The 24954-nt window shown below is 27.6% G+C and overlaps 1 protein-coding gene across 2 annotated transcripts in view; it reads left to right on the top strand.

Annotated features, from left to right (window-relative positions):
* Positions 1-24954, top strand: part of LOC136089268 (uncharacterized) — a 105743-nt gene that overhangs the window by 827 nt on the left and 79962 nt on the right. The gene's annotated exons all lie outside the window — the stretch shown is intronic.

Genomic DNA, 24954 nt, shown 5'->3' with positions numbered 1-24954 from the left:
CTAACTACTGCATTATGGGTGCTAAAATAATGAATAATTACCCAGTGTCGCTGAGCGAACTTTAGGTTGAAAAAAATTGTACAAAAAAACTGTTTACATATCTTGTTAGCTATTTGTCTGGCGACTCCAAAAATATATTCAAAAAAGTTGTAATATTCCGTTCTGGTGACATACATTTTAAAAAAATTAAAAAAAAAGTATTTGGCATATATTTGCATAAATTTTGTTATTAATATTAGTGATTTTAATAATAAATTAACAATATTAGTAGCGATTATTATTTAACAGTTTCACAGTATATTATTGCACAGTTAAATTCTTTCATTGATTAATGTCAAATCAACACCCATAGGTTTTTTCTAAAATGAGTTGTGATATTAGTCTTTGTGTAACCTTTACCTTGACGTCTCTGAATATTTTGAATGAAGAGACTCACCTGTTCCTGCTTGTGAGTCGAAGGGCATCACCGTTCTCCGTGCAATATGGTGTTATATGACTGAACAAGATATGAAGTTTTGTTGACTTAGTTGATAGTTTTAAAGTACAATAATAATGTTCGAAATTTTTTATATCAGTACCAAAACCCTTTGCTAAATTTTTTCCAAATGTTGACTGAGATACCACATCAAGAGCATTCAACACATCGCAAAATCCATAAAGATTATCTAAAAGATTTTCTTTGGGTAGTTAGGGAAATCTTTTACACTTAGGTCCTGCCATTTTAAAGAAATAACTATGTCTAATTCAACATTTTATAAGTCAGACTTTGATTTCGAATAATATATTAACCTTCAAATTCCTTCCCATGATTCTTTGTTTTTAAAAGGCCATGTTTTTTCAAAGTGTCTATTCCTTAACGTTTCCCTTAAGTATCCCTTCCCTTAAGTTTCAAGGTGTCTATTCCTTAGCTCCGCAGCTGTGAACTAACTTATTTTAGATAATTTTGACACAGCTCTAATAATATTAATATATAAGTTTAATTCAAAATTTAAAATATTAAAGAATATTTTAAAGGTATAGCTTTCCAGTTTCATATTCATAATGCAATATAATAGTTTTAATATACGGCATTAAATTATGGCAATTTTTCGGAAAGTTGAAAAAATATACAGTAAAATGTGTAATTCTGGAATGCTGCAAATTTTTAGAGCCCAGGTTGAATCACCTCCTACTAGTAACGGAAAATTTTTGCAGTTGTTCAATTCTTTTAGCTTTGAATCTTTTTTTTCAGTTGCTATCCAGGCTAAATTATTTTCTTTGATTGATCCAAGAGTTTTAACTTCTCCAAATACAAACAAGAAATCTTCCATTTCAGAACTCTTACTGTAAATACAACAGGGTTGTTTTGCACTTAACATGTCAACCAAAAATTAGCATGATGTATAATAATATAATAAATGTTTGAGAACCTAAATTATACTTTCAAAAAAACTGCAAGTAAAGATGGCACCTAAGTTTATAGAGAAAAATTGTTTAAAGAGAATAAACAAATATTTAATGATATTAATAATGAAATTGAGTCTTATAAGTTTCTTAGCGATTTTAAAAGTTTTTTACAAGATTTTTTGGAACCACCAGTAATCTTGAGAATAAAACATGCGACAATTTTTATAAATGCAATATTATTCATAAAACGAAAAAAAGAGCAGATCGGGATATTATTTATGACGAAGTGTTAAAACATTTCAACAGCCGACTCGATAAATTACAAGCAAGTGGCTTTCTTATTATACTGGTATCTAAAAATATTTTAAGTTACTTTTTTAAAACGGCAAGGAATCTCATAAAGCTTTTATAACTCCTGTAGAAAAATCTGTGTCCAATCTTTGTATTACCAGCGATAAAAAAATCAAAACATTAAAATCTGAGCTTAAAATTTTGAACTACAAATTTAAAAACTTGAAAAGTATTAAATATAGTGTTTTAATCTTAAAAGAAAAAAATTATTTTCTTAAAGAAGAGTTATCAGAGTTAAGGAAAATTAATGGTGTCTTAGTTAATAAGTTTGATGTCAAATCAAACGTGTCTGATTTAAAATCGAATTATAATTTAAACTTTATAGGCGATATTAGTTTTAACAACCCATTAAACAAAAATTTAATCAATTCAAGAAATGATGAAACAATTATTGTCTTTCTTCAAAAAGAATGTGTTAATAATATAAATGATGTTAAAAATAAGTTCGTTTATGTAACGAGTTAGTTAAAGTTCGTCATCAGTTAAACATTAAATATTCAAATTTTAAAAAAACTAATACTTCTGAACCAGCGGAACCAACAATTTCTATTAATAATGAAACAAATTTTCAATCAAATCATAAGTTTAAAAATTTTAAAAACCAACTTTTCTCTTTCAGAAAAAAATGCATTCCGATTTTTTAAATTATAAAAATCTTGCACAAAATCAAGACGCTCTCTCTGCTATTGCAATAAAGGAACAAAAAAATGTAAAAAATAAAATAAAATTATGAAAAACAAGTAAGCATTGTTGTTAAAGTTTGTCCTTACGATAACAATAAAAAACAAGTAAGCAATGCTGATAAAAATTATCCTTACGATTACCAAATTGACGAATATAAATGACCAGCAGGAACAACATTAATATGTGGAGACTCTGTCTTAATGGGAATTAATGAAAAAAAGTGCAATAGTTTAGAAAAGTTAAAGTTAGAGTCTTCCGTGGTGCTACCATAGAAGACATGCATTCTAATCTAGTTCCTCTCTTTAAAAAAACTGGCTAAAATTATCTTGAATATTGGAACGAATAATTGTATAAACGATTCGTCTGAAACTGCCTTGGAAAAACTAAAAGATCTTGTTTCCATTGTTTTGAAATTGAACCCAACTTGCTTAATAATCTTGTCTACATCAATTTGTCGATTCGATAACGCAAAAGCTCAACTTACCGCGATACGTTTAACCGATAAAATACGTTTAAAACCGATAAAAAAAAAAACGATAAAACTGACTAATTAAAATATTATTGATAACTCAAATTTGTCTATTAAACACCTGAGATTACGTGGTCTCCACCTTAATAGGCGAGAATCTGGTGGAATAGCCATAAAATTTATTACATTTTTGAAGTCTATTTGATAAAAATTTCGATGTGATTTTTGATCACCAAACTTATATACCAAGTACTTATGAAGATCTCAGTCTCAATTCTGATTTGGATAGATTAAGACCCTAATATCCAAAAAATGTCAGTCTACCGTTTATAAATATAAATTCGATTCGTAATAAATTTTCAGATATTACTAGCATTATAAAAACTTTTGATATTCTTATCATTAATGAAACTGAACCAAAAGACTCATTTCCAAATAATCAGTTCTTATATTCGGGTTATAAAACCCCCTATCGCCTGGATATTTCTCATTATAGCGGAGACATTCTTGTGTACATCAATGATAATATTCCTTCTAAAAGGTTAACAAAACAGGATTTTCCTAATGACATTAAATTATCACTTTTGAAATTAAACTAAGAATGCGGAAACGGCTAGTGATGGCTGTTGATAAACTCCCAAATCAGAATTGCAACTATTTCTTCACTCACCTAAAAGAAGGGCTTAACCTTTATTTGCAATCAAATACAGATTATATTCTAATTGGTGATTTTAATATGCAACCTTTGGATAAAATAATGAAGGAATTTTATCAATGCACTAATTTAATTAAAGAACCAACTTGTTTTAAATCGGTTATTAAACCTTCATGAATAGATCTAATGCTCGCAATAGAAAGTTGTGCTTTTAACATTCGAATACCTTTGGCACGGTTGTGAGCAATCATCATCAACTAATATAAACAATGCTTAGATCTACGTTTTGTAAGTTACCACCTAAAAAACTACTATATAGGTTGTTTAAAAATTTTTCAAGTGAAAATTTTGCAACAACACTCCATAAAAATCTAAATTCTTGTTATGATTCAGATAACTTAAACAAAATATTAGGAAAAATTCTAAATTTGTATGCCGCCCCTAAGTCTAAAGGACTTAGAGGTAATAATAAACTTTTTATTACTAAAGACTTACGAAAAGCAGTTATGCTCCGCTCTACATTGTATAAAAAGTATCTAGTGGAAAACGGTAAGATCATCTCTGACAACTCTTTATTGAATAATACTTTTAAAAACTATTTCATAAACTTTGCAATGCCATCTGGTAGTACAGACTCCATACATTCGTCTTTATTCTCTGGCTCTATAGATGATGCAGCTATCAAAAAGAATACTTATTGTCCCAGTATAATAAATATCAAGAAAAAATTTTGTACATGTACATATAGTTTCCAGGTCCGTCAAGTCACACCTTATGATATTACAAAAATTATAGGGTCTATGAATAATAAGAAAAAGACTAGTGATGATATACGAACTTTTATGTTAAAATATTATATTGTTCACTTACATAAATTCACTTACATAAAGATAGCCGTACAGATTGTATAAATAATAGTATCCATGATGGTAAATTCCCGTCTTTTCTAAACATGGCTGATGTTATACCATGCTTTATGAAGAATGACCTTACTAATAAGTCGAATTATTGTCCAATTAGTATTTTACCAGCCCTTTTTAAAGTTTTTAAAACTTTTTTATATGTGCAAATTTTGTGTTTTATTGAGCCTAGATTTGATAAACTATTGTGTGGTTTCCGAAAAGGTTATATTTTCAGCATGCCCTCTTTTAGTTACTTGATAAGTGGCATGATTGTAATAATAATGATGGTGTTGTTGGATTAATATTAATAGATCTCACAAAAGCGTACGACTAAATCCCACATGACTTACTAATTGCTAAGTTTAACACCTAGAGTTTTTTGAAAGAAAGTCTTAATCTCTTGCTATTCTGTGTTTGTGTCCGTAAACAAAGGGTAAAAGTAGATTTTTCTGCCTCAAATTGGTTGGATATATTATCTGGAGTGCCTCAAAGGTCAATCCTTGGAAATATTTTGTGATTATAGCTTTGAGAAGATTATTTATCGTTTGCAAAAAGAAGCAACCAATACCATCAACTGGTTTCAGTTAAACTCGATGTTTGTTAACCCAGATAAGTTCAAATTTCTTTTAGTTGGCTTAAAAAACACAAAAAATCTATCGCTAAAAATAGGTAATATTATAAGGGTTTTTACCTACGATAAGGTAAAACTACTTGGTATAACAATTGATAAAGCTCTAAAGTTTGGGGAACACATTAAAGAGATATGCAGTAAAGCTAATAGTAAATATTTTGCTCTTTCACGCATAAGAAATTTTTTATCCCATGATAAATCTATTTTGCTGTTTAATGCTTTTATTTTGTCTAACTTTTTTTAATGTCTTTAAACTTGGATGTTTTGATCAAAAAAGATGACAAACAAATAAATAGAATTCATTTAAAAGCTCTAACTATAGTCTATAAAAGATTTGATTTGTCCTTCGATAAATTATTAAACTTTGATAATAGTCCTAGAATCCAACTAAGAAATTTGAGATTTCTTATGATCGAAATTTTTAAATCTATTAGTTGTCTAAATCCAATATTTATCAAAAATCTTTTTACTATGTAAAATCTTATGTATAAACTCCACTGTAGCAAAAAACTCATTCTACCTCCTAAAGGCTCCATATATAATGACTCATAGTGTACGTTATATAGAGCCATCTAGCTCTGGAACGCTCTAAATAATTAGACTATGTCCGCAAAAAGTCTTGAGGTGTTCAAAAATCATATCAAGAATTGTAATAATTGCGTTTGAAAAATTTGTTGCTTTTAAAACTTAATTTTTTTTTATACTGACTTATATGTTTAGCGAAGATTATTTTATTATAATTATATATATATATATATATATATATATATATATATATATATATATATATATATATATATATATATATATATATATATATATATATATATATATATATATATACATTTAATGAAACAATTGTAATTTTTTTATGTGCGTGTACTGTCAATAAAGTTAAATGTGTTGATTGTAATTAGTTTCATTGTTAACTAAAATTATCTTGTAAAAATTAACTTGAAATAAAATTTTTAAATTAAATTAAATTAAACGAAAATTTCCTGTGGCTTTGCAGTCCAAGAATTATATTAAACAGCTTTCAATCAATGGATAGTTTATATGATATCTCTAATAGACCAACTTTTTCACATATTTACTCACAATTCAAGTAACGTTCTACCATGCTTCAAACAATTTCAATTAATAAATTTTTATTTACTGTTATCTTTTTTCCAAAATCATGACCCTGTTGATTAAGCAAAATGTAAAATAATTTTTTGAGTTAAATGACAATTATAGTATATTACTACAAATAATAGGTTTGAAAAAGCAATTGCATTATGCAAACTTGTATCTGCGAGTAAAAGTTTCGATTAAGATGCGTATATCTTTTATAGTTTAAAATGTTTATGACAGAGGATCAACGGTTTCAAAGACTTATTGTAAACATTTATTTGACTCTTGTAAACAATTAGTATGATTTGATTTGATATCTCTTGTTGTGGATTGTCTGTGAACTTTCAAATTTTTTTATTATTTCGTGTCGACATAGAATAAACACAATGGATACTACCTAAATTCAGTTTATTTAATAGTTATTGTTATAGAGTTTTTAAAATTAGGACACAGTTTCAAGATATAATAGTTAATTTTAGTTTGAAAGCCATAGCTTTAGAAAAAACTAAGAGTGTTCCGCATGTTGCTAAGATGATCTTATTTTGTGAGGAAAGTTTCTCTTGAAGAACTTTTGCTGCAAATTTTTCATCAACGTTATTCATTACAGTGGTTCTTGAAGTTAATATACGTAAACTTACAACTTGCGTCTGGATTGTGCATTTATGTCCTCTAAAACTTGAAATTTTAGCAAAATATTGGTTGCAAATCTTCAAAGGAGAATTTTGAGATGCAGATTATTTAATCTATAAAACCATCTACTAAGTATAAACCAAAATAAATGGTTTTATTACAATATAATTTAATTATATTTAATTAGAAAAAAATATACGTATATGCATAAATAAAACTTGCCCTGGATTTCCTACACGTGATTTTATGTTCGCTCCATTTCATTTAGCAAATGTAAAGTACTGGTTATAATTAGTCTGTTCCACCACAACCATTTTTAAACTTGATCTTTGTTCGGTCTCTTTGCTTCAATATTTGTTTGAAAATGGTAAAAAAAACTATTTATTTAAAAATCTAGGTTTTGGGTGATGACTTAAGATTCCTGCTTTAAAACACTTTATAATAAACACGGAAAAAAGTACCCATTAGGATGTCTTAAAAGTATATCATAAATTGAATTTTAATGTGCGGAATACTACTTTTAGCACAATTTATTATGAAAGTTATTTAGGTGAATTTACTTTTGTATATTAATTTATAGTAAATGAATTTTGATTTAAAGTTGATTTTTATCCCAGTTAAATTTTATTTATGTTTTAACAAAACCATGGCTACCAATAAGATCAAATGATGCGTGTTTAATAAGCTATACAAACAAATGATGCGTAAGTTTAACTTAAGTCAAAATATTATTATAGTAGAAATCAAGTTTAAAAGCCGTTTTTAACCAAGAAATTCATCTAAAACACAAGTTTTAGAATAAACTCATTTACCAGTTTAACTATTTTTTCTTTATTAGTTGTATATTATAATCCTGATTCAATTAACAACAACTAAATGCGTAAAATTTTTGAAATGAAATAAATTGATTTTAGAAAATGTCTCCAGACATAAATTCTCACGCTAATTCACTGAGAACAGATATTGATGATGCGTCAAAAGCCGAAAGGAAGAGGCGACAATTTTATTTGCCAGGGTTCCCATTTCAGAGTTTTGTCTAAAATTGATTTCCAACAAATGGAGAAATGCTCAGAAAGTATTACTGGCTTTTTCTCAAAAAAATCAATATGTAAATCTAAAATTAGTTAACAAAAGCATTAAATTTTTTACATCTTTATTGTTAACTTTTGAATTTTTTTAATTTTTTAGCACAACACAGATCAACATCAAAACTGTTTACCCAGTTGCTTCCGGTAAGACGTATTTAAGATGCACTAGGTTTGCTGATCGAGTGGGCAGAGAGAACACCTAGCAGATAAATACTGGTGTCTGTATTCTGAGAGAGCTTGTCAATTTATGGAAGCAGGCTGGGTTTAACAATGTTTTCATTGTGACGGAGCAAACTATCAAGACCAAAGTTACCAAGAAAATCAAGGAACACCACACTTTAAAAATGCTAAAAATGCTACAACTACCAGAGAGTAGCTACAAAAAGAAGGTGAACACTTTTTTGAAAGAGAGCAGTGCTCTCTTCTCTTTTAATAAAACAAACATATTTGATTTATTAAAAAGTGATAAAAATAGAGATGATGAGGCTAAAAAGGAAGATATAAAATTCTTTTTTAAAAATGCTCACAGAGCACAAGTAAAAATAATTAAGATGTCTGAGAAAATCCAAAGACATGAAGATAAAAAAAAAAAAAAGGAGAGTAGCTATTCGGACGGTGACTTTTCAAGCACAGATGGTAAAAGTCAAACTAAATGCGACGAACTATATTTACCTCCAGGTAGATACTCTTAACAATTCGATTCCAATTATGACCAGATTTTGGATTGGAGTCAGGCCAGGTATATGTCTTTTTTCTTCTCTTTACAAGGCTGGTGGAGGTAATATTGATAATATGTCAATATAAAGATTAACTCTAACAGGAAAATTCAAAATGTTGTGGAGTCTGAGGTACAGATAATTAGAGAAGAAAGCATAGAAAAAATAAGAGGTTTAAAATTGTGTTATGTTTTTTTTAGACTTTTTTTTTAGAAAAATCCATTGAAAGTGATAAGTCATTGCAATTTAAACAATGCTTAAATACTATGAAATGTCGAATCAGGTTTTTTGATTGTGTTCTGACACAACATCTAGTATCACTGGTAAAAAAAAAGGATCCGTAAGTATTATTATTTCCTATGCCCATAAAAGACCGGTTCTCTGGTTAAGGTGCAGACATATTTGTGATAGGTGCCTGGCTCATTTAATTAAAAAATCATTTGGTCCAACAAGTGATCCTAGCAAGGAACTTTATGTAGTTCTCCAAAAACTATGGCCGCAAGTTTACGAAGACGTAAACAAAGAAGAATTGTAGAGTTGACTTAAGAGAACTGACTTGAGAGAATTGTAAAGTTTGACTGGTTTTGAGATGCTTTCAGGTCCGGCTCATAACTGCTCAAATTTGTCTTAAATATTTAAGAGTTTTGTATCACAGCTCTTCATAAAAATACTTTCCAGAAAGGTGGTTACAAGTATCTTTGTGAGCTGCCGGCATTTTTTCTAGGAGCTGAGTTATTAAACTTTTCATTTAAACAGCCTGGAGCTCATCATGAAGCAAGATTTATGGCTGACTGTATACACTTACTGGTTATTCAGATGACTCAAATGTACCACCCTAATGATTCCGAGACAGTTTCAAAAAATAAAATAAACCATCTGAAAGCTGCAACCAACTGCATTGTATTTTTTCATGAACTCTTCTATCCAAAGAACCCTAATGCTTCTCAAGCATCTTTCAATAATTTAATGGCGTTTGATATTGCTTTTCAGCTACAAACAGTAGACGAGTTTAAAGAATTTGCAGCAATAGAAATTGTTCTTTAACAAAGTTTCATGCGTCATGCTTGGTATCTGTCTCCGCAACAAATCATCTTTGCTTTTGCTCATAAAGATCTGAAAACCGAAGTTAAGACCAACATATTAAACAACCTGCTTTCTTAGGATATCCCGTAGTTAAAATATGTAAATAAAAAGAGACCTGAAAGGTTGAAATTTTTCCTATATCAAAATTAGAAGACTTTCTCAACGAGCATTCCTACCGTTTGTTTTTGCTATTGGAGATCTCCAAGAAGGAAATTCTTCTATGGAAAGAAAAAGGCATCAAAACATATGAAAATGAAAAACTTTCCTAGTCTTTTACTTAATTTTCATTGTGTGTAAGAACTCTTGCAGCTGTAAATGACCGTGCAGAACGCACGGTCATTTACAACTTTTTAATTGTTCTCAATGAAATCTTGAAAAGTTAATTCAAGATTTCATTGAGAGAACACACAATTTCAAGGCTTCAGAATACTCTCCAGGTATTTTGTTCAGTATAAAATATAAATGTAATTTTTATTTGTTATTAATAATAATGATTGTTAATGTATAAGTAGTACTTTTTATAAATTTATGTATTTGTAATTTAAGTAGTTCAGAGGAACCGTCAAAAGATTTCAAAGAACGCTTCAAAGAGAGATCTTAAACATTTTTGCTTAAATATTAATTGTATTAATAATATTGGTTTATGTTATATTACAATATTATATTTGGATATTTAAAAAAAATGGAATTTTTGATGCTTGAGAAAAACGAATAACCTTCTTAAAATGAGGAGGAAGGGAGGGGTCAATCTTTTTATTATTCATAGCTTTCGTACGTTAAAAGATTTTTGTGTCAATTTTAAATTTAATCAATGAATATAGATTTAGTTAAAATAAAAAAAAGGTTTAGTAAAAAAAAATATTGTATAAACTTGTTGCTCTTACATTTAGGGCAGATGTAGCTAAAACGTTAGGGCTTCTTATTCCCTGACTCCAATCATTGCTTTTTTTACAAAGCATCTTTATTTGACTTAAGTATAACCATATATGTTTGGAGTTTGTTCTATGTCTGGTAGTTACCCTCAAACGTTGAAAAATGCTTTATCTGCGCATGCACTTGCATTCTTAAAATTACTTCCTGTTCATTTGGTTACATTTAAAACAGATTTCTCCTTAAATTGATGATTTATTTTGTGATAAAACTCACTTAAAGATTTTACGACAAGCATGTTTGCTTGTTTAACACGCGCCAAATTTGTTTGTTTGTTTAGATAACAATTGTAATTGGAATAATATGAATAAGATCATTTTTAAGTGATATTTTATTTAATAAAATAAAAGTAAAATTACCTAAATGACCTATCGCTTTAGCGAGAGACTTAATTTTTATTGTTGTTTGTATTTATAGACAAAATGATGCCAAATGCAGTATTCTACATATCGAAATTAAGTTTATGATATATTCTTAGGACATCCTAGTACCCAAGTATAATATATATGCATATTGATATATGCATATATATATATATATATATATATATATATATATATATTATATATATATATATACATATATATATATAATATATATATATATACATATATATATATATACATATATATATATATATATATACATATATATATATATATATATATATATATATATATATATAAATATAAATATATACATATATATATATATATATATATATATATATATACAATGTTTGTGTCTGTTTATATATATAATGAATATATATATATATATATATATATATATATATATATATATATATATATATATATATATATATATATATATATATATATATATAATATATATATATATATGTATATATATATATATATATATATATATATATATATAAAAATATATATATATATATATATATATATATACATATATATATATATATATACTATATATATATATATATATTATATATATATATATATATATATATATATGTTCTTTCCTATTATTTCGCTATCTTAGGCGGCCACTCTCTCAATAAAAGGAAGGCGTAAAGTTTTTGCCCTAAATTTAGTTTCACACCCTATATGTCTTAAAGCATGCAAGCTCTGTATTTAACAAAATGCACATATTTTATGTGCCTTATGGAATGCAGGTACTCTAGTCATTCTTCAATATGCTGAAAGCAATTTTAGATAAATTTGAAATGAAAAAAAGAATAATTATCACATAATGAAAAATTATAACTTTATATAAAAACACTGCAAATTAAATAACTTGTCTTGCTGTTGTTGACACTGATAATGATACCGCTTTTACGATAATATAATTACAGATAAAAACTATGGTATTAACTTCCTAATTTTTTAAAATAACAATGGTTTTGTTTTTTGTTTTTATTTTGTAAATAATAAGGTGCTCCCAGAGGTTCTCATGTTCCTGACAGAGAGCACCGCTGAAGAGCATTTATCTCCGAAGTTTAAGCTTCCTTTCTTACCAATGTCGCTAATTGAATATGACTCGGTGGATCTCTGCGTTCCAAATCAGAACTCTCTCAATAATCAGTGCATCACGACTGCATATAAATTTAAATATAGACATACAAACCTTAAACTATTAAAAATAAAAATAAAAAACAAACCATAGCTTGTTAAAAAATGGTACTTTTAATTTAAAGACTATCATAACAAATACTTTTAGTACTTAATGGTCATTTCCATCATGGTTTAACACATTATCTACTAAGTTGGTTAAACAGGCAAAGTTTAAATAGTTTTCTTCTATGAAACACGTTCAAATCATAAAACTGATTGAGCAGATATATAATAAGTAACGAAGATACTTTGAACTCGATGGCGAGGTTTAAATTACGCAAATTAGCAAAAAGATTGTAACTAACATTAAAAACTGTTAGCTTATAATCAACATTGTAAATATCAAATCATTGAAACTTACTAATTAAAATCATATTTAACAGTAGACAAAGTGAACTATTGATATTTGGTAGAAGGCCAAGCTAGAACTAAAGAAGTAAAAAAAAAACGATAATAAAACGTAAACATGCTTGAACATAATATTTTTGACTACAACATAATCTTTGGAGTTTAACATGAAGCTAAAAATAAAATAGGAAGCAAAAAGAAAAGAATGTAATTAAATGTGGAATTTTAAAACTGTAAACAAAATATAACATAACTTGTTTTGACATTTTTTTATTCATTTGAAAGTACACTTTAAATAGCATGAAATTTATTAAGAAAAATTTCATTATATTCTACTTGTTACATTAATCTATAAAACTATGCAAAAAAAGTTTTAAATTGATGAAAGAAAGCAAAACCAGGTTTTCTATTGTTAACGATGGGCGTTGCTGCAGTTAAAACGGCATTTTAAAGGTACATTTGAACAGAGTCTACTGTTTGTTACTGTTTTAATTTTTCCAACGGTTTGCAACTCGGTTTTTGAAAAAGTGATGGAGTTCTGGATAACTTGTAATAAGTTAGATTTTTTAATACTGTTTATTTCAACTTAAATTGCATGTAGAGTTTAATGAGAAAGACTGTTTTTCTAGAATATAAAGTGCAAACTTTTGTAAATGGTAATGACTTTTCAACAATTAAACTAAAATTGTTTAAATGTTGAAAAGTCATTAACTTAAGGAACATTATAAATGTAGGCAGCAACTTTAGTGCATAGTATTTAATTTTGATGTTGGCAACCATTTTAGATTTCATTTCTAGCGCTTTAATAATGAGTGCTTAAAGAAATAATATTAAAGTATCCAAAGGCAAAATTTTGAACAAAATAAGAAAAGACTTTTTTACAGGAAATTGTTATACAATTGCAGCAGGAAGACAACAGAAAAGTACTCTAGATATTTCCGCAGTTTTAAGTTGTGAAGAATATTTCTGTCAACAACACGAACGTTTAGTTATTAGAAAAAAGCAGACAGTTATTATACGCAAGCGCAATAGGATTATATTAAATTGAGAAATTAAAGTGGCTTTGGACCCTCAACAACAGAAAAAATGTATTTAAAAAACAAGTTATTTGTATATTCTAGGTCATAAGGTACATTTCTAATTATTTATTGAATGAAGTAAGTTTATGCATGTATTAATTACATAAGTTATTTCAAACATAATAAAAAGTGTTTCATTACGAAAAAATGTAAACACAAAAAAGTTACTTTTTTTGTGATTTGTTTACAATTTTTAAAATACTTCTGCTCATTATTTGAGCGTTAAAATTAAATTATTTTTTTATTTTATTTATTTAAGATTTTTATTTAAGAATAAAAAATTGAATGCACTCTAAATCAACTACCAAAAATTAAGAAATCAACAAAAAATCTCATATTGAAAATTGTTCAAAAAGAAACTTTAACGATACAAAGACAATATGTGAATATTATCACTAATCGTTAGAAATAGGATGAAAATAAAGAAAAAATGTATGCACCCTGGTCACAAAACACAAACAAGATATAAAGCAAAGTAAGGATAACCTGCACATATAATTTTGAGACTTTATTTATTTTCTTATTATAATTCATACTTTTTAATCAGGTATTTGTTAATTTTATGCAATCGTCACCGAAAGTACTTTTCAAACAAACAACTATTTAAAAAAGCAAAAAAAAAAAAAAAATTAAAAACTGAACATGAACCTACATTAACAGCTACTGATACTGATTTTAAACCAGATGAATTTTTTATAAAATCAAGAAGAACTTAATTGTTGATAGTAAAATAAAACATGAAAAGATATCACAGCTTGTCTTGGGACCAGTCCAATTAAATTCCGATTTAATTGACAACTTGAGCTTATCAAGGAATCCACAAAGCAACCTATTCAAAAAAAATGTAAACGTATAAAAAAGACCTTGAGAAAAAATTTGCAAAGTTCATTGCATCTAGTCAATTGGAAGAGTTTTTGAAAGTGCTTAAAAGTAATGAAATTACCGAACCAAAAGTTCAAAATAAAATTGAAAAATTTGTGGAAATATATCGCAACATTGATAAATTTCTACGATTTCATTATCACACAAAATATAAAATAGGAAATGCAGAAAATGGAAAGCCTCGCAAAAAAATTTTGTACTACCTCAAAAGAATTTATTTACAAGAAATAGACTTTCAACTCCAAAATATGAACATTTTTTAAACTTTATCTTTTAAGTAGATAGTTACAAGTCGTTTCTAATAGTATTTCTAAGAAAACCTCATGGAAAATGTCTGGCTAATTTAAATGACTCGGCAGATGCATGGATGAGTGCATTTGCAACACTCAAACAATTTGAAAATATGTTCAATAAAAAGTCAAACGATGTCAAACAGAAGATTAAATAGGTATTGAAAAGCTAAATACAAACTTCAATTCAGCTATTTGGAAAATGAAATTGCAACACATTCAACTCGATTTGTCATTTCTGATCCAAAAAACATTATATCTCAATCATGTGTCATTTTAAATGATTCTGCATGCTAGAAATGCAATAAGCTGTTTGAAGTTTTAGATAAAGTTAACTAATTAAAAAATGAAACCGATGTTGGTGATGATGTATTATTTTAGCATCGTACATGTATTATACTGTATCACAGGGTATATGATATCCTTATTAAGAAATGCACAATAGAAAAATTCAAAGGGTGATGCATATAAACAACTAGATGACCAAACAGCGTTTTGGTTAAAAGACTTTTTACGAAAAATACTACCTGTCAAGTTTATAGAGTGTCAGATTGACTTCTTTTGGAGGAAATACATAAGTATGCATATAGGTGTTTTTTTTACCAAAAAAATAATATTCTCCAAAACCATGTTTTTCTAGTAATTTTATAAGGCTGTGATCAAGGTATTACCTCTGGTATCTGTACTGCTGAGTCAGTTCAAAACCAGTTACACCTAGATGAATTAGAAACATTAAATATTTTTGCAAAATCTTTTAGTTCGAACTGTTATCATGCTAATTATTTAGTTGAATATATGTAAAAGCTCTGTAAAAATAAGAATTTTATATTTCTATTATACGAGCTTTGCTGTGGAAAAGATCAATGTGATAGGAAAAGTACATTTGCTAAAATAGTATTAAGAAGTTAAGTAGATGTTGGCAATTAATAGCAACTGCAGAAGATGTTGCAAAAGCCGCGAAATTTAGTTATGGCGTCAAAAACAATAGGGCTAGTGTAGCAAAGTTTAATAATATTACTTTAACTGGATCTAAAATATATTCAGTTCCCACTCCTATGAGTTCTAAGAAAACTGCAAAAAGTTGTGGAAATACTATGAAATTTGAGATAGAGTTAAAGTGCTATGTAACAACTTTTCTGTTAAATTAAAATGCTTGTTCCATTCACAAGTACTGAGGGAAATAATCGGCGAAAAAGCCTGAGTATAATTTGAAAGAAAAGAATTTGTGGTTTAAATAAACAACAATTTTGCTAGGATACTGGTTATACTGAATCTTTTGAAACTATTATTGAGTTAGAAAAACATATATTTATAGAACAGCACAAGAAATCTGAACAATCGTCTTATTTAGATGAAGTAAAAAAGATTTATATTATAAAGTTAAATGCCAAATTGCAAGTTTGTTCTAATTTTTAACCGTATTAGAGAAGATTATGCCAACCCCAATAAGCATTATATATTCTCAAAAGTTCCGAAATTTAGGTTGGACATTCCCAAAAAGAATGATTTTTTGTTTTTCATTAAGCTGAATAAACCTTTTTCATGAATTCTTCATAAATGGAGAAAATGCAGGAAATAAGATGTCACCACAGAAAGTAAACACATTAATAAGTATATTCCTCAAGCTGATGAGTTTGTTTCAAGCTAAAAAATATTATCTTTGCTCTCTCGATGTAGTAAGCTTTTAGGAATTGGAAAATTCGCTGCAACTATTAATAAAGAAAACGATAGCAATAAACTTGCAGATGAAGAAGTCAAGAAATATCAATAAATACTAAAACTTGCAAATCATTTTTTTGTTATATGTTTGAAAAATGATTCTGTGGCAATTGTTCACAAAAAGTAATGGTATACAGAAGTTGCTGCAGAGGTAAACATTTTTTATATATTTATAAATCAAAAACTTATACTACATAAAGCTAAGTAAATAGCTAATAACGTTGATAACAATATTAAAACTTAAATGATTACTTATTATAGAAATGATAAGTTTCTTTATTTATCCATGAACTTTATGTTTAAACATTTTTATATAACTGCAGCTGGTACGTATGCTTACTGCATAAAAAAGGTTTCTTTTGGAAAAATCTTTTTATTAATGGCCTAATCAGTAAGATAGCATAGTATCTTCTGATGACTACATCTCATGTAAAATAAGTTTTCCGACTCAAACTCGTCATAATGGTAAATAATTCTTAGCAGCAAATGATTTTGAAGAAGCCAACAAACTAAAAATGAGTAAAAAAAGGAATTAAGTTGAATGAAAAAAAATTTACTGTAAAAAAACATGTACTTTTTTTAAAATAACTTTCAAATATGCAAACACCCTAAAACTATTTTTTTTCTATCTGATAAGTAAAAGTAATATTCTTACGTCCCAGTGGGAACGGTACTTTTTTTAAAACGTTTTTTAGACGTTTTTATAAGGTTTAAATCTAATAAAAACGTCCGAAAAACGATTTAAAAACGTACTGTACCCACTGGGGTTTTCCTCGTGCAAACTTTTTTGAACCCTGGGCCAGAACCAGTATCATGTCACATTCAATGCCTTAAAAGATTAGAACTTCGTTTTTTTTTCGGACTTTGCGACGAAGCCTTTATTTTCTCATGGTTTTTTTATACTTTTAGGTACAGTAAACCGGGTTTACCTTGAAAGTAAGGTAACTATACAAATCTTTTTCTATTTTTCAAGTTGTAATTATGACAAGAATTTATATGAAACTGTTCAAATTTTAAACATCCAAGTAGTTTGTATTTTGATTATTTAAACTTTAACTTTGTTTGTTGATTGCTATTTATCCTTAAAGGACGAATTAAATAAATCGGATAATTTTCTCAAAAAAATTAGTCAGAGTACTTTGTATACTGGCTCGCTGTGTAGCAGCTTTTTGTGTAAGTTACATAATTTTTGTTGATGATTTTATTAAGTACGTAAAATCTAAAAAAGCTTGTTTGCTTACTATAGTTATATTCCATAGCTATAGCTAACATTCTTTGTTTACGTATAACATTTTATCTGCTAAATCAAAAGTTAATCAGCAACTTAGTTGCTTAGTGGTTGTGAAAAAAATATGGGATTTACTTATTAGATGTAAGTATCATACTTAATTGTTTGCCAGATGGTGGCTGTAATTTTATAACGCTAAGCAGTAGGTAATGTACTTTAACAAACGTGCCGTGTTGATGAAGAAAAAAAAAAGACTCTAGGAAACAAAAAAACACTTTTTATCTTTAGAAAAGTGTTTCTATTATGGATTGTTTAGGAAAAATGTAAAGATAGTCCACTTGCATTCTCAGTAAGTGAAACTAATGTAAATAAAACTCTTTTTATGTTAGTCCACTTAAAACATACCCATGAAAATAAAAAAAGAAACCAAATGGGTGTTTGTAGGGAAATAAAATTATATTTTTAGCATTAATAAATTCCTGTGAAACTAGACTCTTTTATTTATTAAATTTTAAAATAAAACAATGCGTTTTTGAACAGGTTTTGTTTTTACAGAATCAGTATTCAAAGTTACCCTACTTGTAGCGTAACTTTGAATGACCAATCAAATTAATATTATAAAAATTCCTTTTATTTAAATGTTATTTTGAAATTGAGTTATGAAAAAGTCAACCTTAGTCTCTATACTCATTTTGTTAGATTTCAAATATTGTTATTAGTGAAGGAAGGGCAAGTAAAAATATCTAAAAAATGTTTAATGTATGAACAAAAACCAGTTTACTGTACTTAACTAGATGATGATTTGTAATCAGAAAAATTTTAAAAAAAAGATTAAAAGATTTCTAATCATAAAAATTATGGGTTAACTATGGCTTTGAATGAAAACGATCGAAAAAAATGACAAATTACCCCGTTAATTAGTTTAGAAGAAAATAAAAGTGTGCTTTCATTTAGGAAAGATGTCTCTTTAATCTGTGTTAAATGCGCAAACTTAGCTAATAACCTAAGCACATTAATAACAAATAAATCTCTTTCATGACTTATGCGCAACGAATTTGTCCCGATATTTTGCTATTTTCAAATTTTCAAAAAAATTCTCTTTCTTTCGTTATTATTAGTATTACTTATTACAACATAAAGAAAAATTTATAAAATTAGTTATTATAAAATGTAAATACGCGGCATAAATTTAATATTAATATTAAATATATACCGCGTATTTACATTTTACTGTGTATTTAGCGTGTATTTATTATTATAATAACTAAATACACATTAATTCAGTCTAATTGTTATAGTATATAATGTCTTTATATATATTATATACAGTATTGGACAAAACATTTGCAACCAACATCGAACAATGCTAAAAAGTGTTCCTAATTTTACATGTCTTAAAACCAAAACGAACTACCAAAGCAAACAGTTCAGGAGTCTGGAGTCATAGCATGCCATAGCATGAGCAATCAGGTGACAGGTGACAGCACACAGGCAGAATTTCGTTGACAAGTACCATTTTGCAGCGGACAAAACAAGTGCAACTTTTTTGGTTTGTTTTATTTACTTAAGTCTGGTCCGTGTCAACGTAACGGAAGTTTTTTATAAATAAAGGAAGTATCCCGAAGTTTCCAGAAGCATGCAGAAGCTTCCAGAAGTTTCCAGAAGAAGCATCTGAAAGCATCTGGAAGCATCCAGAAGTAACCAAAAACATTCACAAGCATCCAGACGGATCCAGAAGCTTCCAGAAGCATCAAAAAGAAGCATCTAGAATCTTTCAGAACAGGTTCACACAGGTTCATTTGACTATATAAGAGACATGTAAATCGACATGTAATTCCTTCAGTATATAGAAGTCAATCAGTCAGTGTTATCAAGACAGTTTATCGAAGTGAGTTTTATCAAAGTGTTTTATCGAAGAACATCAATACAAGAAGTAAAACCCAACAAGTGTTTGATTACATCAATACAGTCCACATGCAACCAAGACGTTGTGTTCCACAGAGCATTATTGTATCATCACAAGGTAAATGTAACACAGTAAGCCTTGAGAAGCGTGACTATTTATTTTTATTATTTTTATGACTTCAAGAGCAAAAATGGCTGCCGACAGTCTTGGATTGAAACTAAGAAAGAAAATTTTTGGCGATTACGTAAGTGGAATGTCACAAAAAAGTATTTGTGATAAATATCGCGTGAAAATATGGACCGTATCAGGACTACGTTCCAAATATCGTTCTACGGGAAGTTGGCTGCAGATAACAAAGGTGAAAGACCGCGTTCCACCACTTCTATAGTGGATTCTAAGATCTTCAGATCCGTCAAGAAGGATCCCTGGATATCATCAGTCAAGATACAAAGGCAATTAGAGCTGCCTGTATCGGACCAAACAATCAGGCGAAGTGCTGTTGAAGCCGGATTGTTTTCTCGACGCCCAGCAAAGAAACCGCTGATTTTACTAAAAAACCAGAAGAAAAGACTCCTGTTTGCTTTATCTCATATTGACTGGAATGTGCAGAAATGGCGAACTGTCCTGTTCAGTGATGAATCCAAGTTCAACATCATTGGGAGCGATGGCATTTGCCGTGTACGTTGACCGGCCGGAAAACGCCTCGATTTACGTTACTGCCATAAGACCGTGAATCATGGTGGAGGCAATGTAATGGTCTGGGGTCGTTTTTCTGCTAACGGTCTAGGTTCAATACATCGAAACGATGGAATAATGGACCATTTCATGTATAAAAATCTCCTGAAAGATGTTATGTTACCTCATCTTGAATGGAATATGCCAATAAAATGGGTTTTTCAGCAAGACAATGATCCGAAACACACTGCAAAAGTAGTTAAGCAGTGGTTTCAAGGCAACCACCTATCAGTGATGGATTGGCCGCCTTAATCTCCGGATCTCAACCCTATCGAGAACCTGTGGGAGATCGTCAACCGCAGAATTAATCGTGAAGGTGTTCGTAATAAGGATCAACTGTTTGAACAATACCAATAGGCCTGGCCAACAATTCCACAAAGTTTCATTGATCACCTGATCGAATCTATGCCTCGAAGATGCAAGGCTGTGATCGACAACAAAGGATTCGCCTCGAAATATTGATAGCGAAACACAGCTTGGACAACATTTTGTCGAGTTGCACTTGTTTTGTCCAGAAGGAAATCAACTTTTTGTAATACTTTTGATTAATTTATTAATTTTCGTGTACAACTAATGAACTTTGTGATGAATAAAACTTGAAGAAATTTGTCTCTAAACAGTTACATAGTTGTTTCTCTAAATTGAAAAAATGCAGCACTTTTATATAAAGAAACTAAATTAGCATTATTTGGTTGCACTCGTTTTGTCCAATACTGTATATTATAATAACAATAATTCAAAAATACATTATTTTGTGTTTTAAAAAAGCGAAAAAAAAATAAAATCAAATATCAAATTGTAAGGATTTGAACCACGGCGATGCACTTCAGTAAAGCTGCAAGCTAAATACTTCCGCCACTAAAACTTTTTGTTTATAAATAACACTGTTTAACACGCAAAAGACTTTTTAAACGGCAAATAAATGCTATAAATAAAAAATAAGGAGATATTGCCGCGATGCAATTTTCATGAAAAAGAAAAACTGTAAAACTTGATTTATTTGTTTTAACATTACACAATAGGGAGTGTCGATTTTAACTTTTTTTTGAAAGTTGATGATGGCTAGTGTTTTTTTTTCTATAAATCAGTATGCAAAACGTAAAAATAAATTTTTTTCAAAAAGTGACATCTTTTAAGCTACTTTTTTTTACCCTTTAACAATTATTTTTTTGGACTTAAAGATTTTATTTTTGTAACTTCAGTTTGCCGTTATCTCCGAAGATCTTATTTATTTACCAAACCATGTAGTAAACTAAAATTTAACCTTGTCCGCAAAATGGTATATTTCAAAATTTAGTTTAACAAACAACATGTACACAGCAATTATGTTTTAAATACACAGTCTCCTTTTCGCAGTAATTATTTATTTTAGGACTATGTAGGAATGATGAACTGTGTGTCTTGCATTTTATTTATAAAGCATTATAAGTCTACAATTTATAATGGTTTGCTATTAAATTTTAGTACTTCTTTAAATATATATATATATATATATATATATATATATATATATATATATATATATATATATATATATATATATATATATACATAAATATAAATATATATATATATATATATATATATAATATATATACATATATATATATATATATATATATATATATATATATATATATATATATATATATATATATATATATATATATATATATATACATATATATATATATATGTATATATATATATATGTATATATATATATATACATATATATATATATATATATACATATATATATATATATATATATATATGTATATATATATATATATATTTATATATGTATTTATATTTATATATGTATATATATATATATATATATACATATATATATATATATATATATATATATATATATGTATATATATATGTATATATTTATATATGTATTTATATTTATATATGTATATATATATATATATACATATATATATATATATATATATATATATATATATATATATATATATATATATATATATATATATATATACATAAATATATATATATATATATATAAATATATATATATATATATATATGTATATATATATATATATATATATATATATATATATATATATATATATATATATATATATATATATATATATATATATATATATATATGAATGTATTTACACACATTTGTAATACCAAAAACTAAGTGTATATCAGCTCGTTTTATTAATTAGAAAGTGTTCAGATTTTAAAGTAAAAAAGTAGTACATTAAGCAAAATAAATTCTTTACCTGCTTCATGTTATAAACTTCCACCCAACACTAATTTACTTTAATGTTAAACCAGATGGGAATATAGACACCTATTATGTATTCAACAATCATTTTCAACCTATTTAAAAGACCACCTGTTAACCCATGTTTAGATACCCAGATTCTGCAAAACCTTAAAGCAGTAATTAATCATCTACTATGACAAACAGGACCGATTTATAGTAATGCAAGTCTCTTAGACAGAACTCCAATTTTAATAGATATCATAATTTAGTAAGCATAGCTCTAATGAGTGCTTAGATCTTTGATAGTGTCAGGACTAAGATAGATAAGTGGAAAGTTTTCACAAACTTTTAAAAGTTCTGGGATAATGTTAAGATTGGTAACATCATTCAACATCTTACCCAGCGGTCCTGATCAGTGGTTTCCGGCTTTAGTAGGACCATCAAGAAAGATAATAAGACTTCTTAACCCTAGTTCCCTAGTGTGCAGATCACATACAATCCCTAAAAGTTTTTTATTAAGTTTTTTTTTCAACCCATTGTATTACTTCTCCTGCCCATCCAGTATTTAAGTTAGTACTATCACAACCTATGGCATTCAATTAAATAATCAGCAATTATCTCTAGAAGTTTTTTTAAATCTGATTCTTCAGGAACAAAATGGAATAGATAATTTCCACCAGGCTCACTGCACACAGTATAATGTTCTTTTTTTATTAAACGTGGGAATTTTTTGTTTTCAACATCAAAAAAAATTTTAGTGTTATCATATCTACCATCAAGTTAAAGTTCAATCAATTATTGTTAAGTTCATTATAGAGTTTTAAGATCAACTCTTTTCCAATTTTTTCTTAAACTCGCTTTACTTTTTTGTGGTCAGTAAAAAGCAATTGTTTTTTTAGTGACAATTTTTGTTTTAACAAAGACAGCAGTTGCTATTTCTGCAGTTTCTCTTAAACCTGTATGATGCCTTAAGCTTGCTAATGCTATATTTTTTATATTCATAGTGTTGTATAATACACTTTTTCTTTTACTTTTTTTGTTTTTGAAGTATCAATTTTTGTTTTATCTTTACAGACTTCGTCTGAGTCACTCTTGGGAAAAAAAAATCTAATTATAATTATAAATAGTTAAATTTTAGTATACTACATGGTTTGGTAAATAAATAAGATGAAAATCGACACATCTTACTACACGATTGAAAGTTTATATAAGTTAAAAGTTTGCAAACACTTCCGTTCACATTTTTTCATAAAAAAAAAGTGCTGCAAATCTTTCTTTTTATGATATCGGTTGTAATGGCTGCTATAATTTTTTTGTCAAACACGCACAAATGAGTAACGGTAGCAGCAGCACCTTTAAGTTTAATATTAACATATAAAGATTTGTTGTGTTTTTCAATCTTGATAGTTTATTTTTTTAATGCTATAACATAAATATAAAAATTCAAAACAAAACAGTTTAAGCAACAAGACTTTTGATGGTTAGAAAAGTTTTATCATATAATAAATACACGATCCGACTTTAGGTTTTCTTTTATTATACAACTTTATTGTCAGAAATACTGACGTTCAGAAAATGAATAATATTATATTCTTTAAATGTTTACATTCTCATACTATAGCTCTATCAATAATAATTTGCTGTAATTTATTTAAATGTGGTTTTTATACTTTTTTGTTTTTTGAGAAAGTATTGAGGTTTTAAAATATTTTTTTTTTAAGTTATTCATTTATCTAATGCTGCTTTGCAATATTGTTGCGCCTATTTAAAGTTATATAGAGTTGAGTTATAAATCCCTTCTTTTTTAGTCATTTTTTTTTTACCCTTCTACCCCTTACTCCCTCCTCTTTTCATTGACGGTTTTTATGGATTGCCTCTTTCCGAAGTTTCCGATTTATTTATATAAGAAACCTAAAAATATTTTGAAATTAAATAAATATAAGATTATTAAATATAATAAATTGTTTAAATTGAAAACTTAGATCGGCTATTATTTATTAGATTGCTATTACTTATTAGATGGCTGTTATTACATAGATTGGCTATTATTATTAAAAAACAACAAAATTTTCTTAACAGCTGGTTTACTCAGAAAAAATTTAACCTAAATATACTAAAGAGACATTAGATAAAGGTTAATTATTTGCAATGTATGAAGTAGATTAAACTGGTTTCTATATACTTAATATTAAATAAGTTTATTCAGTACAAGGTCTTTTAACAACACTCTCCACCATCAACCTGATTCAGCTTTTTTTATTTTTC

Source organism: Hydra vulgaris, chromosome 13 (genome assembly GCF_038396675.1).
Source record: "Hydra vulgaris chromosome 13, alternate assembly HydraT2T_AEP".
Taxonomy (NCBI): domain Eukaryota; kingdom Metazoa; phylum Cnidaria; class Hydrozoa; order Anthoathecata; family Hydridae; genus Hydra; species Hydra vulgaris.
The sequence above is the reverse complement of the archived record's forward strand: the minus strand, read 5'-3'. Positions and strand labels throughout refer to the sequence as shown.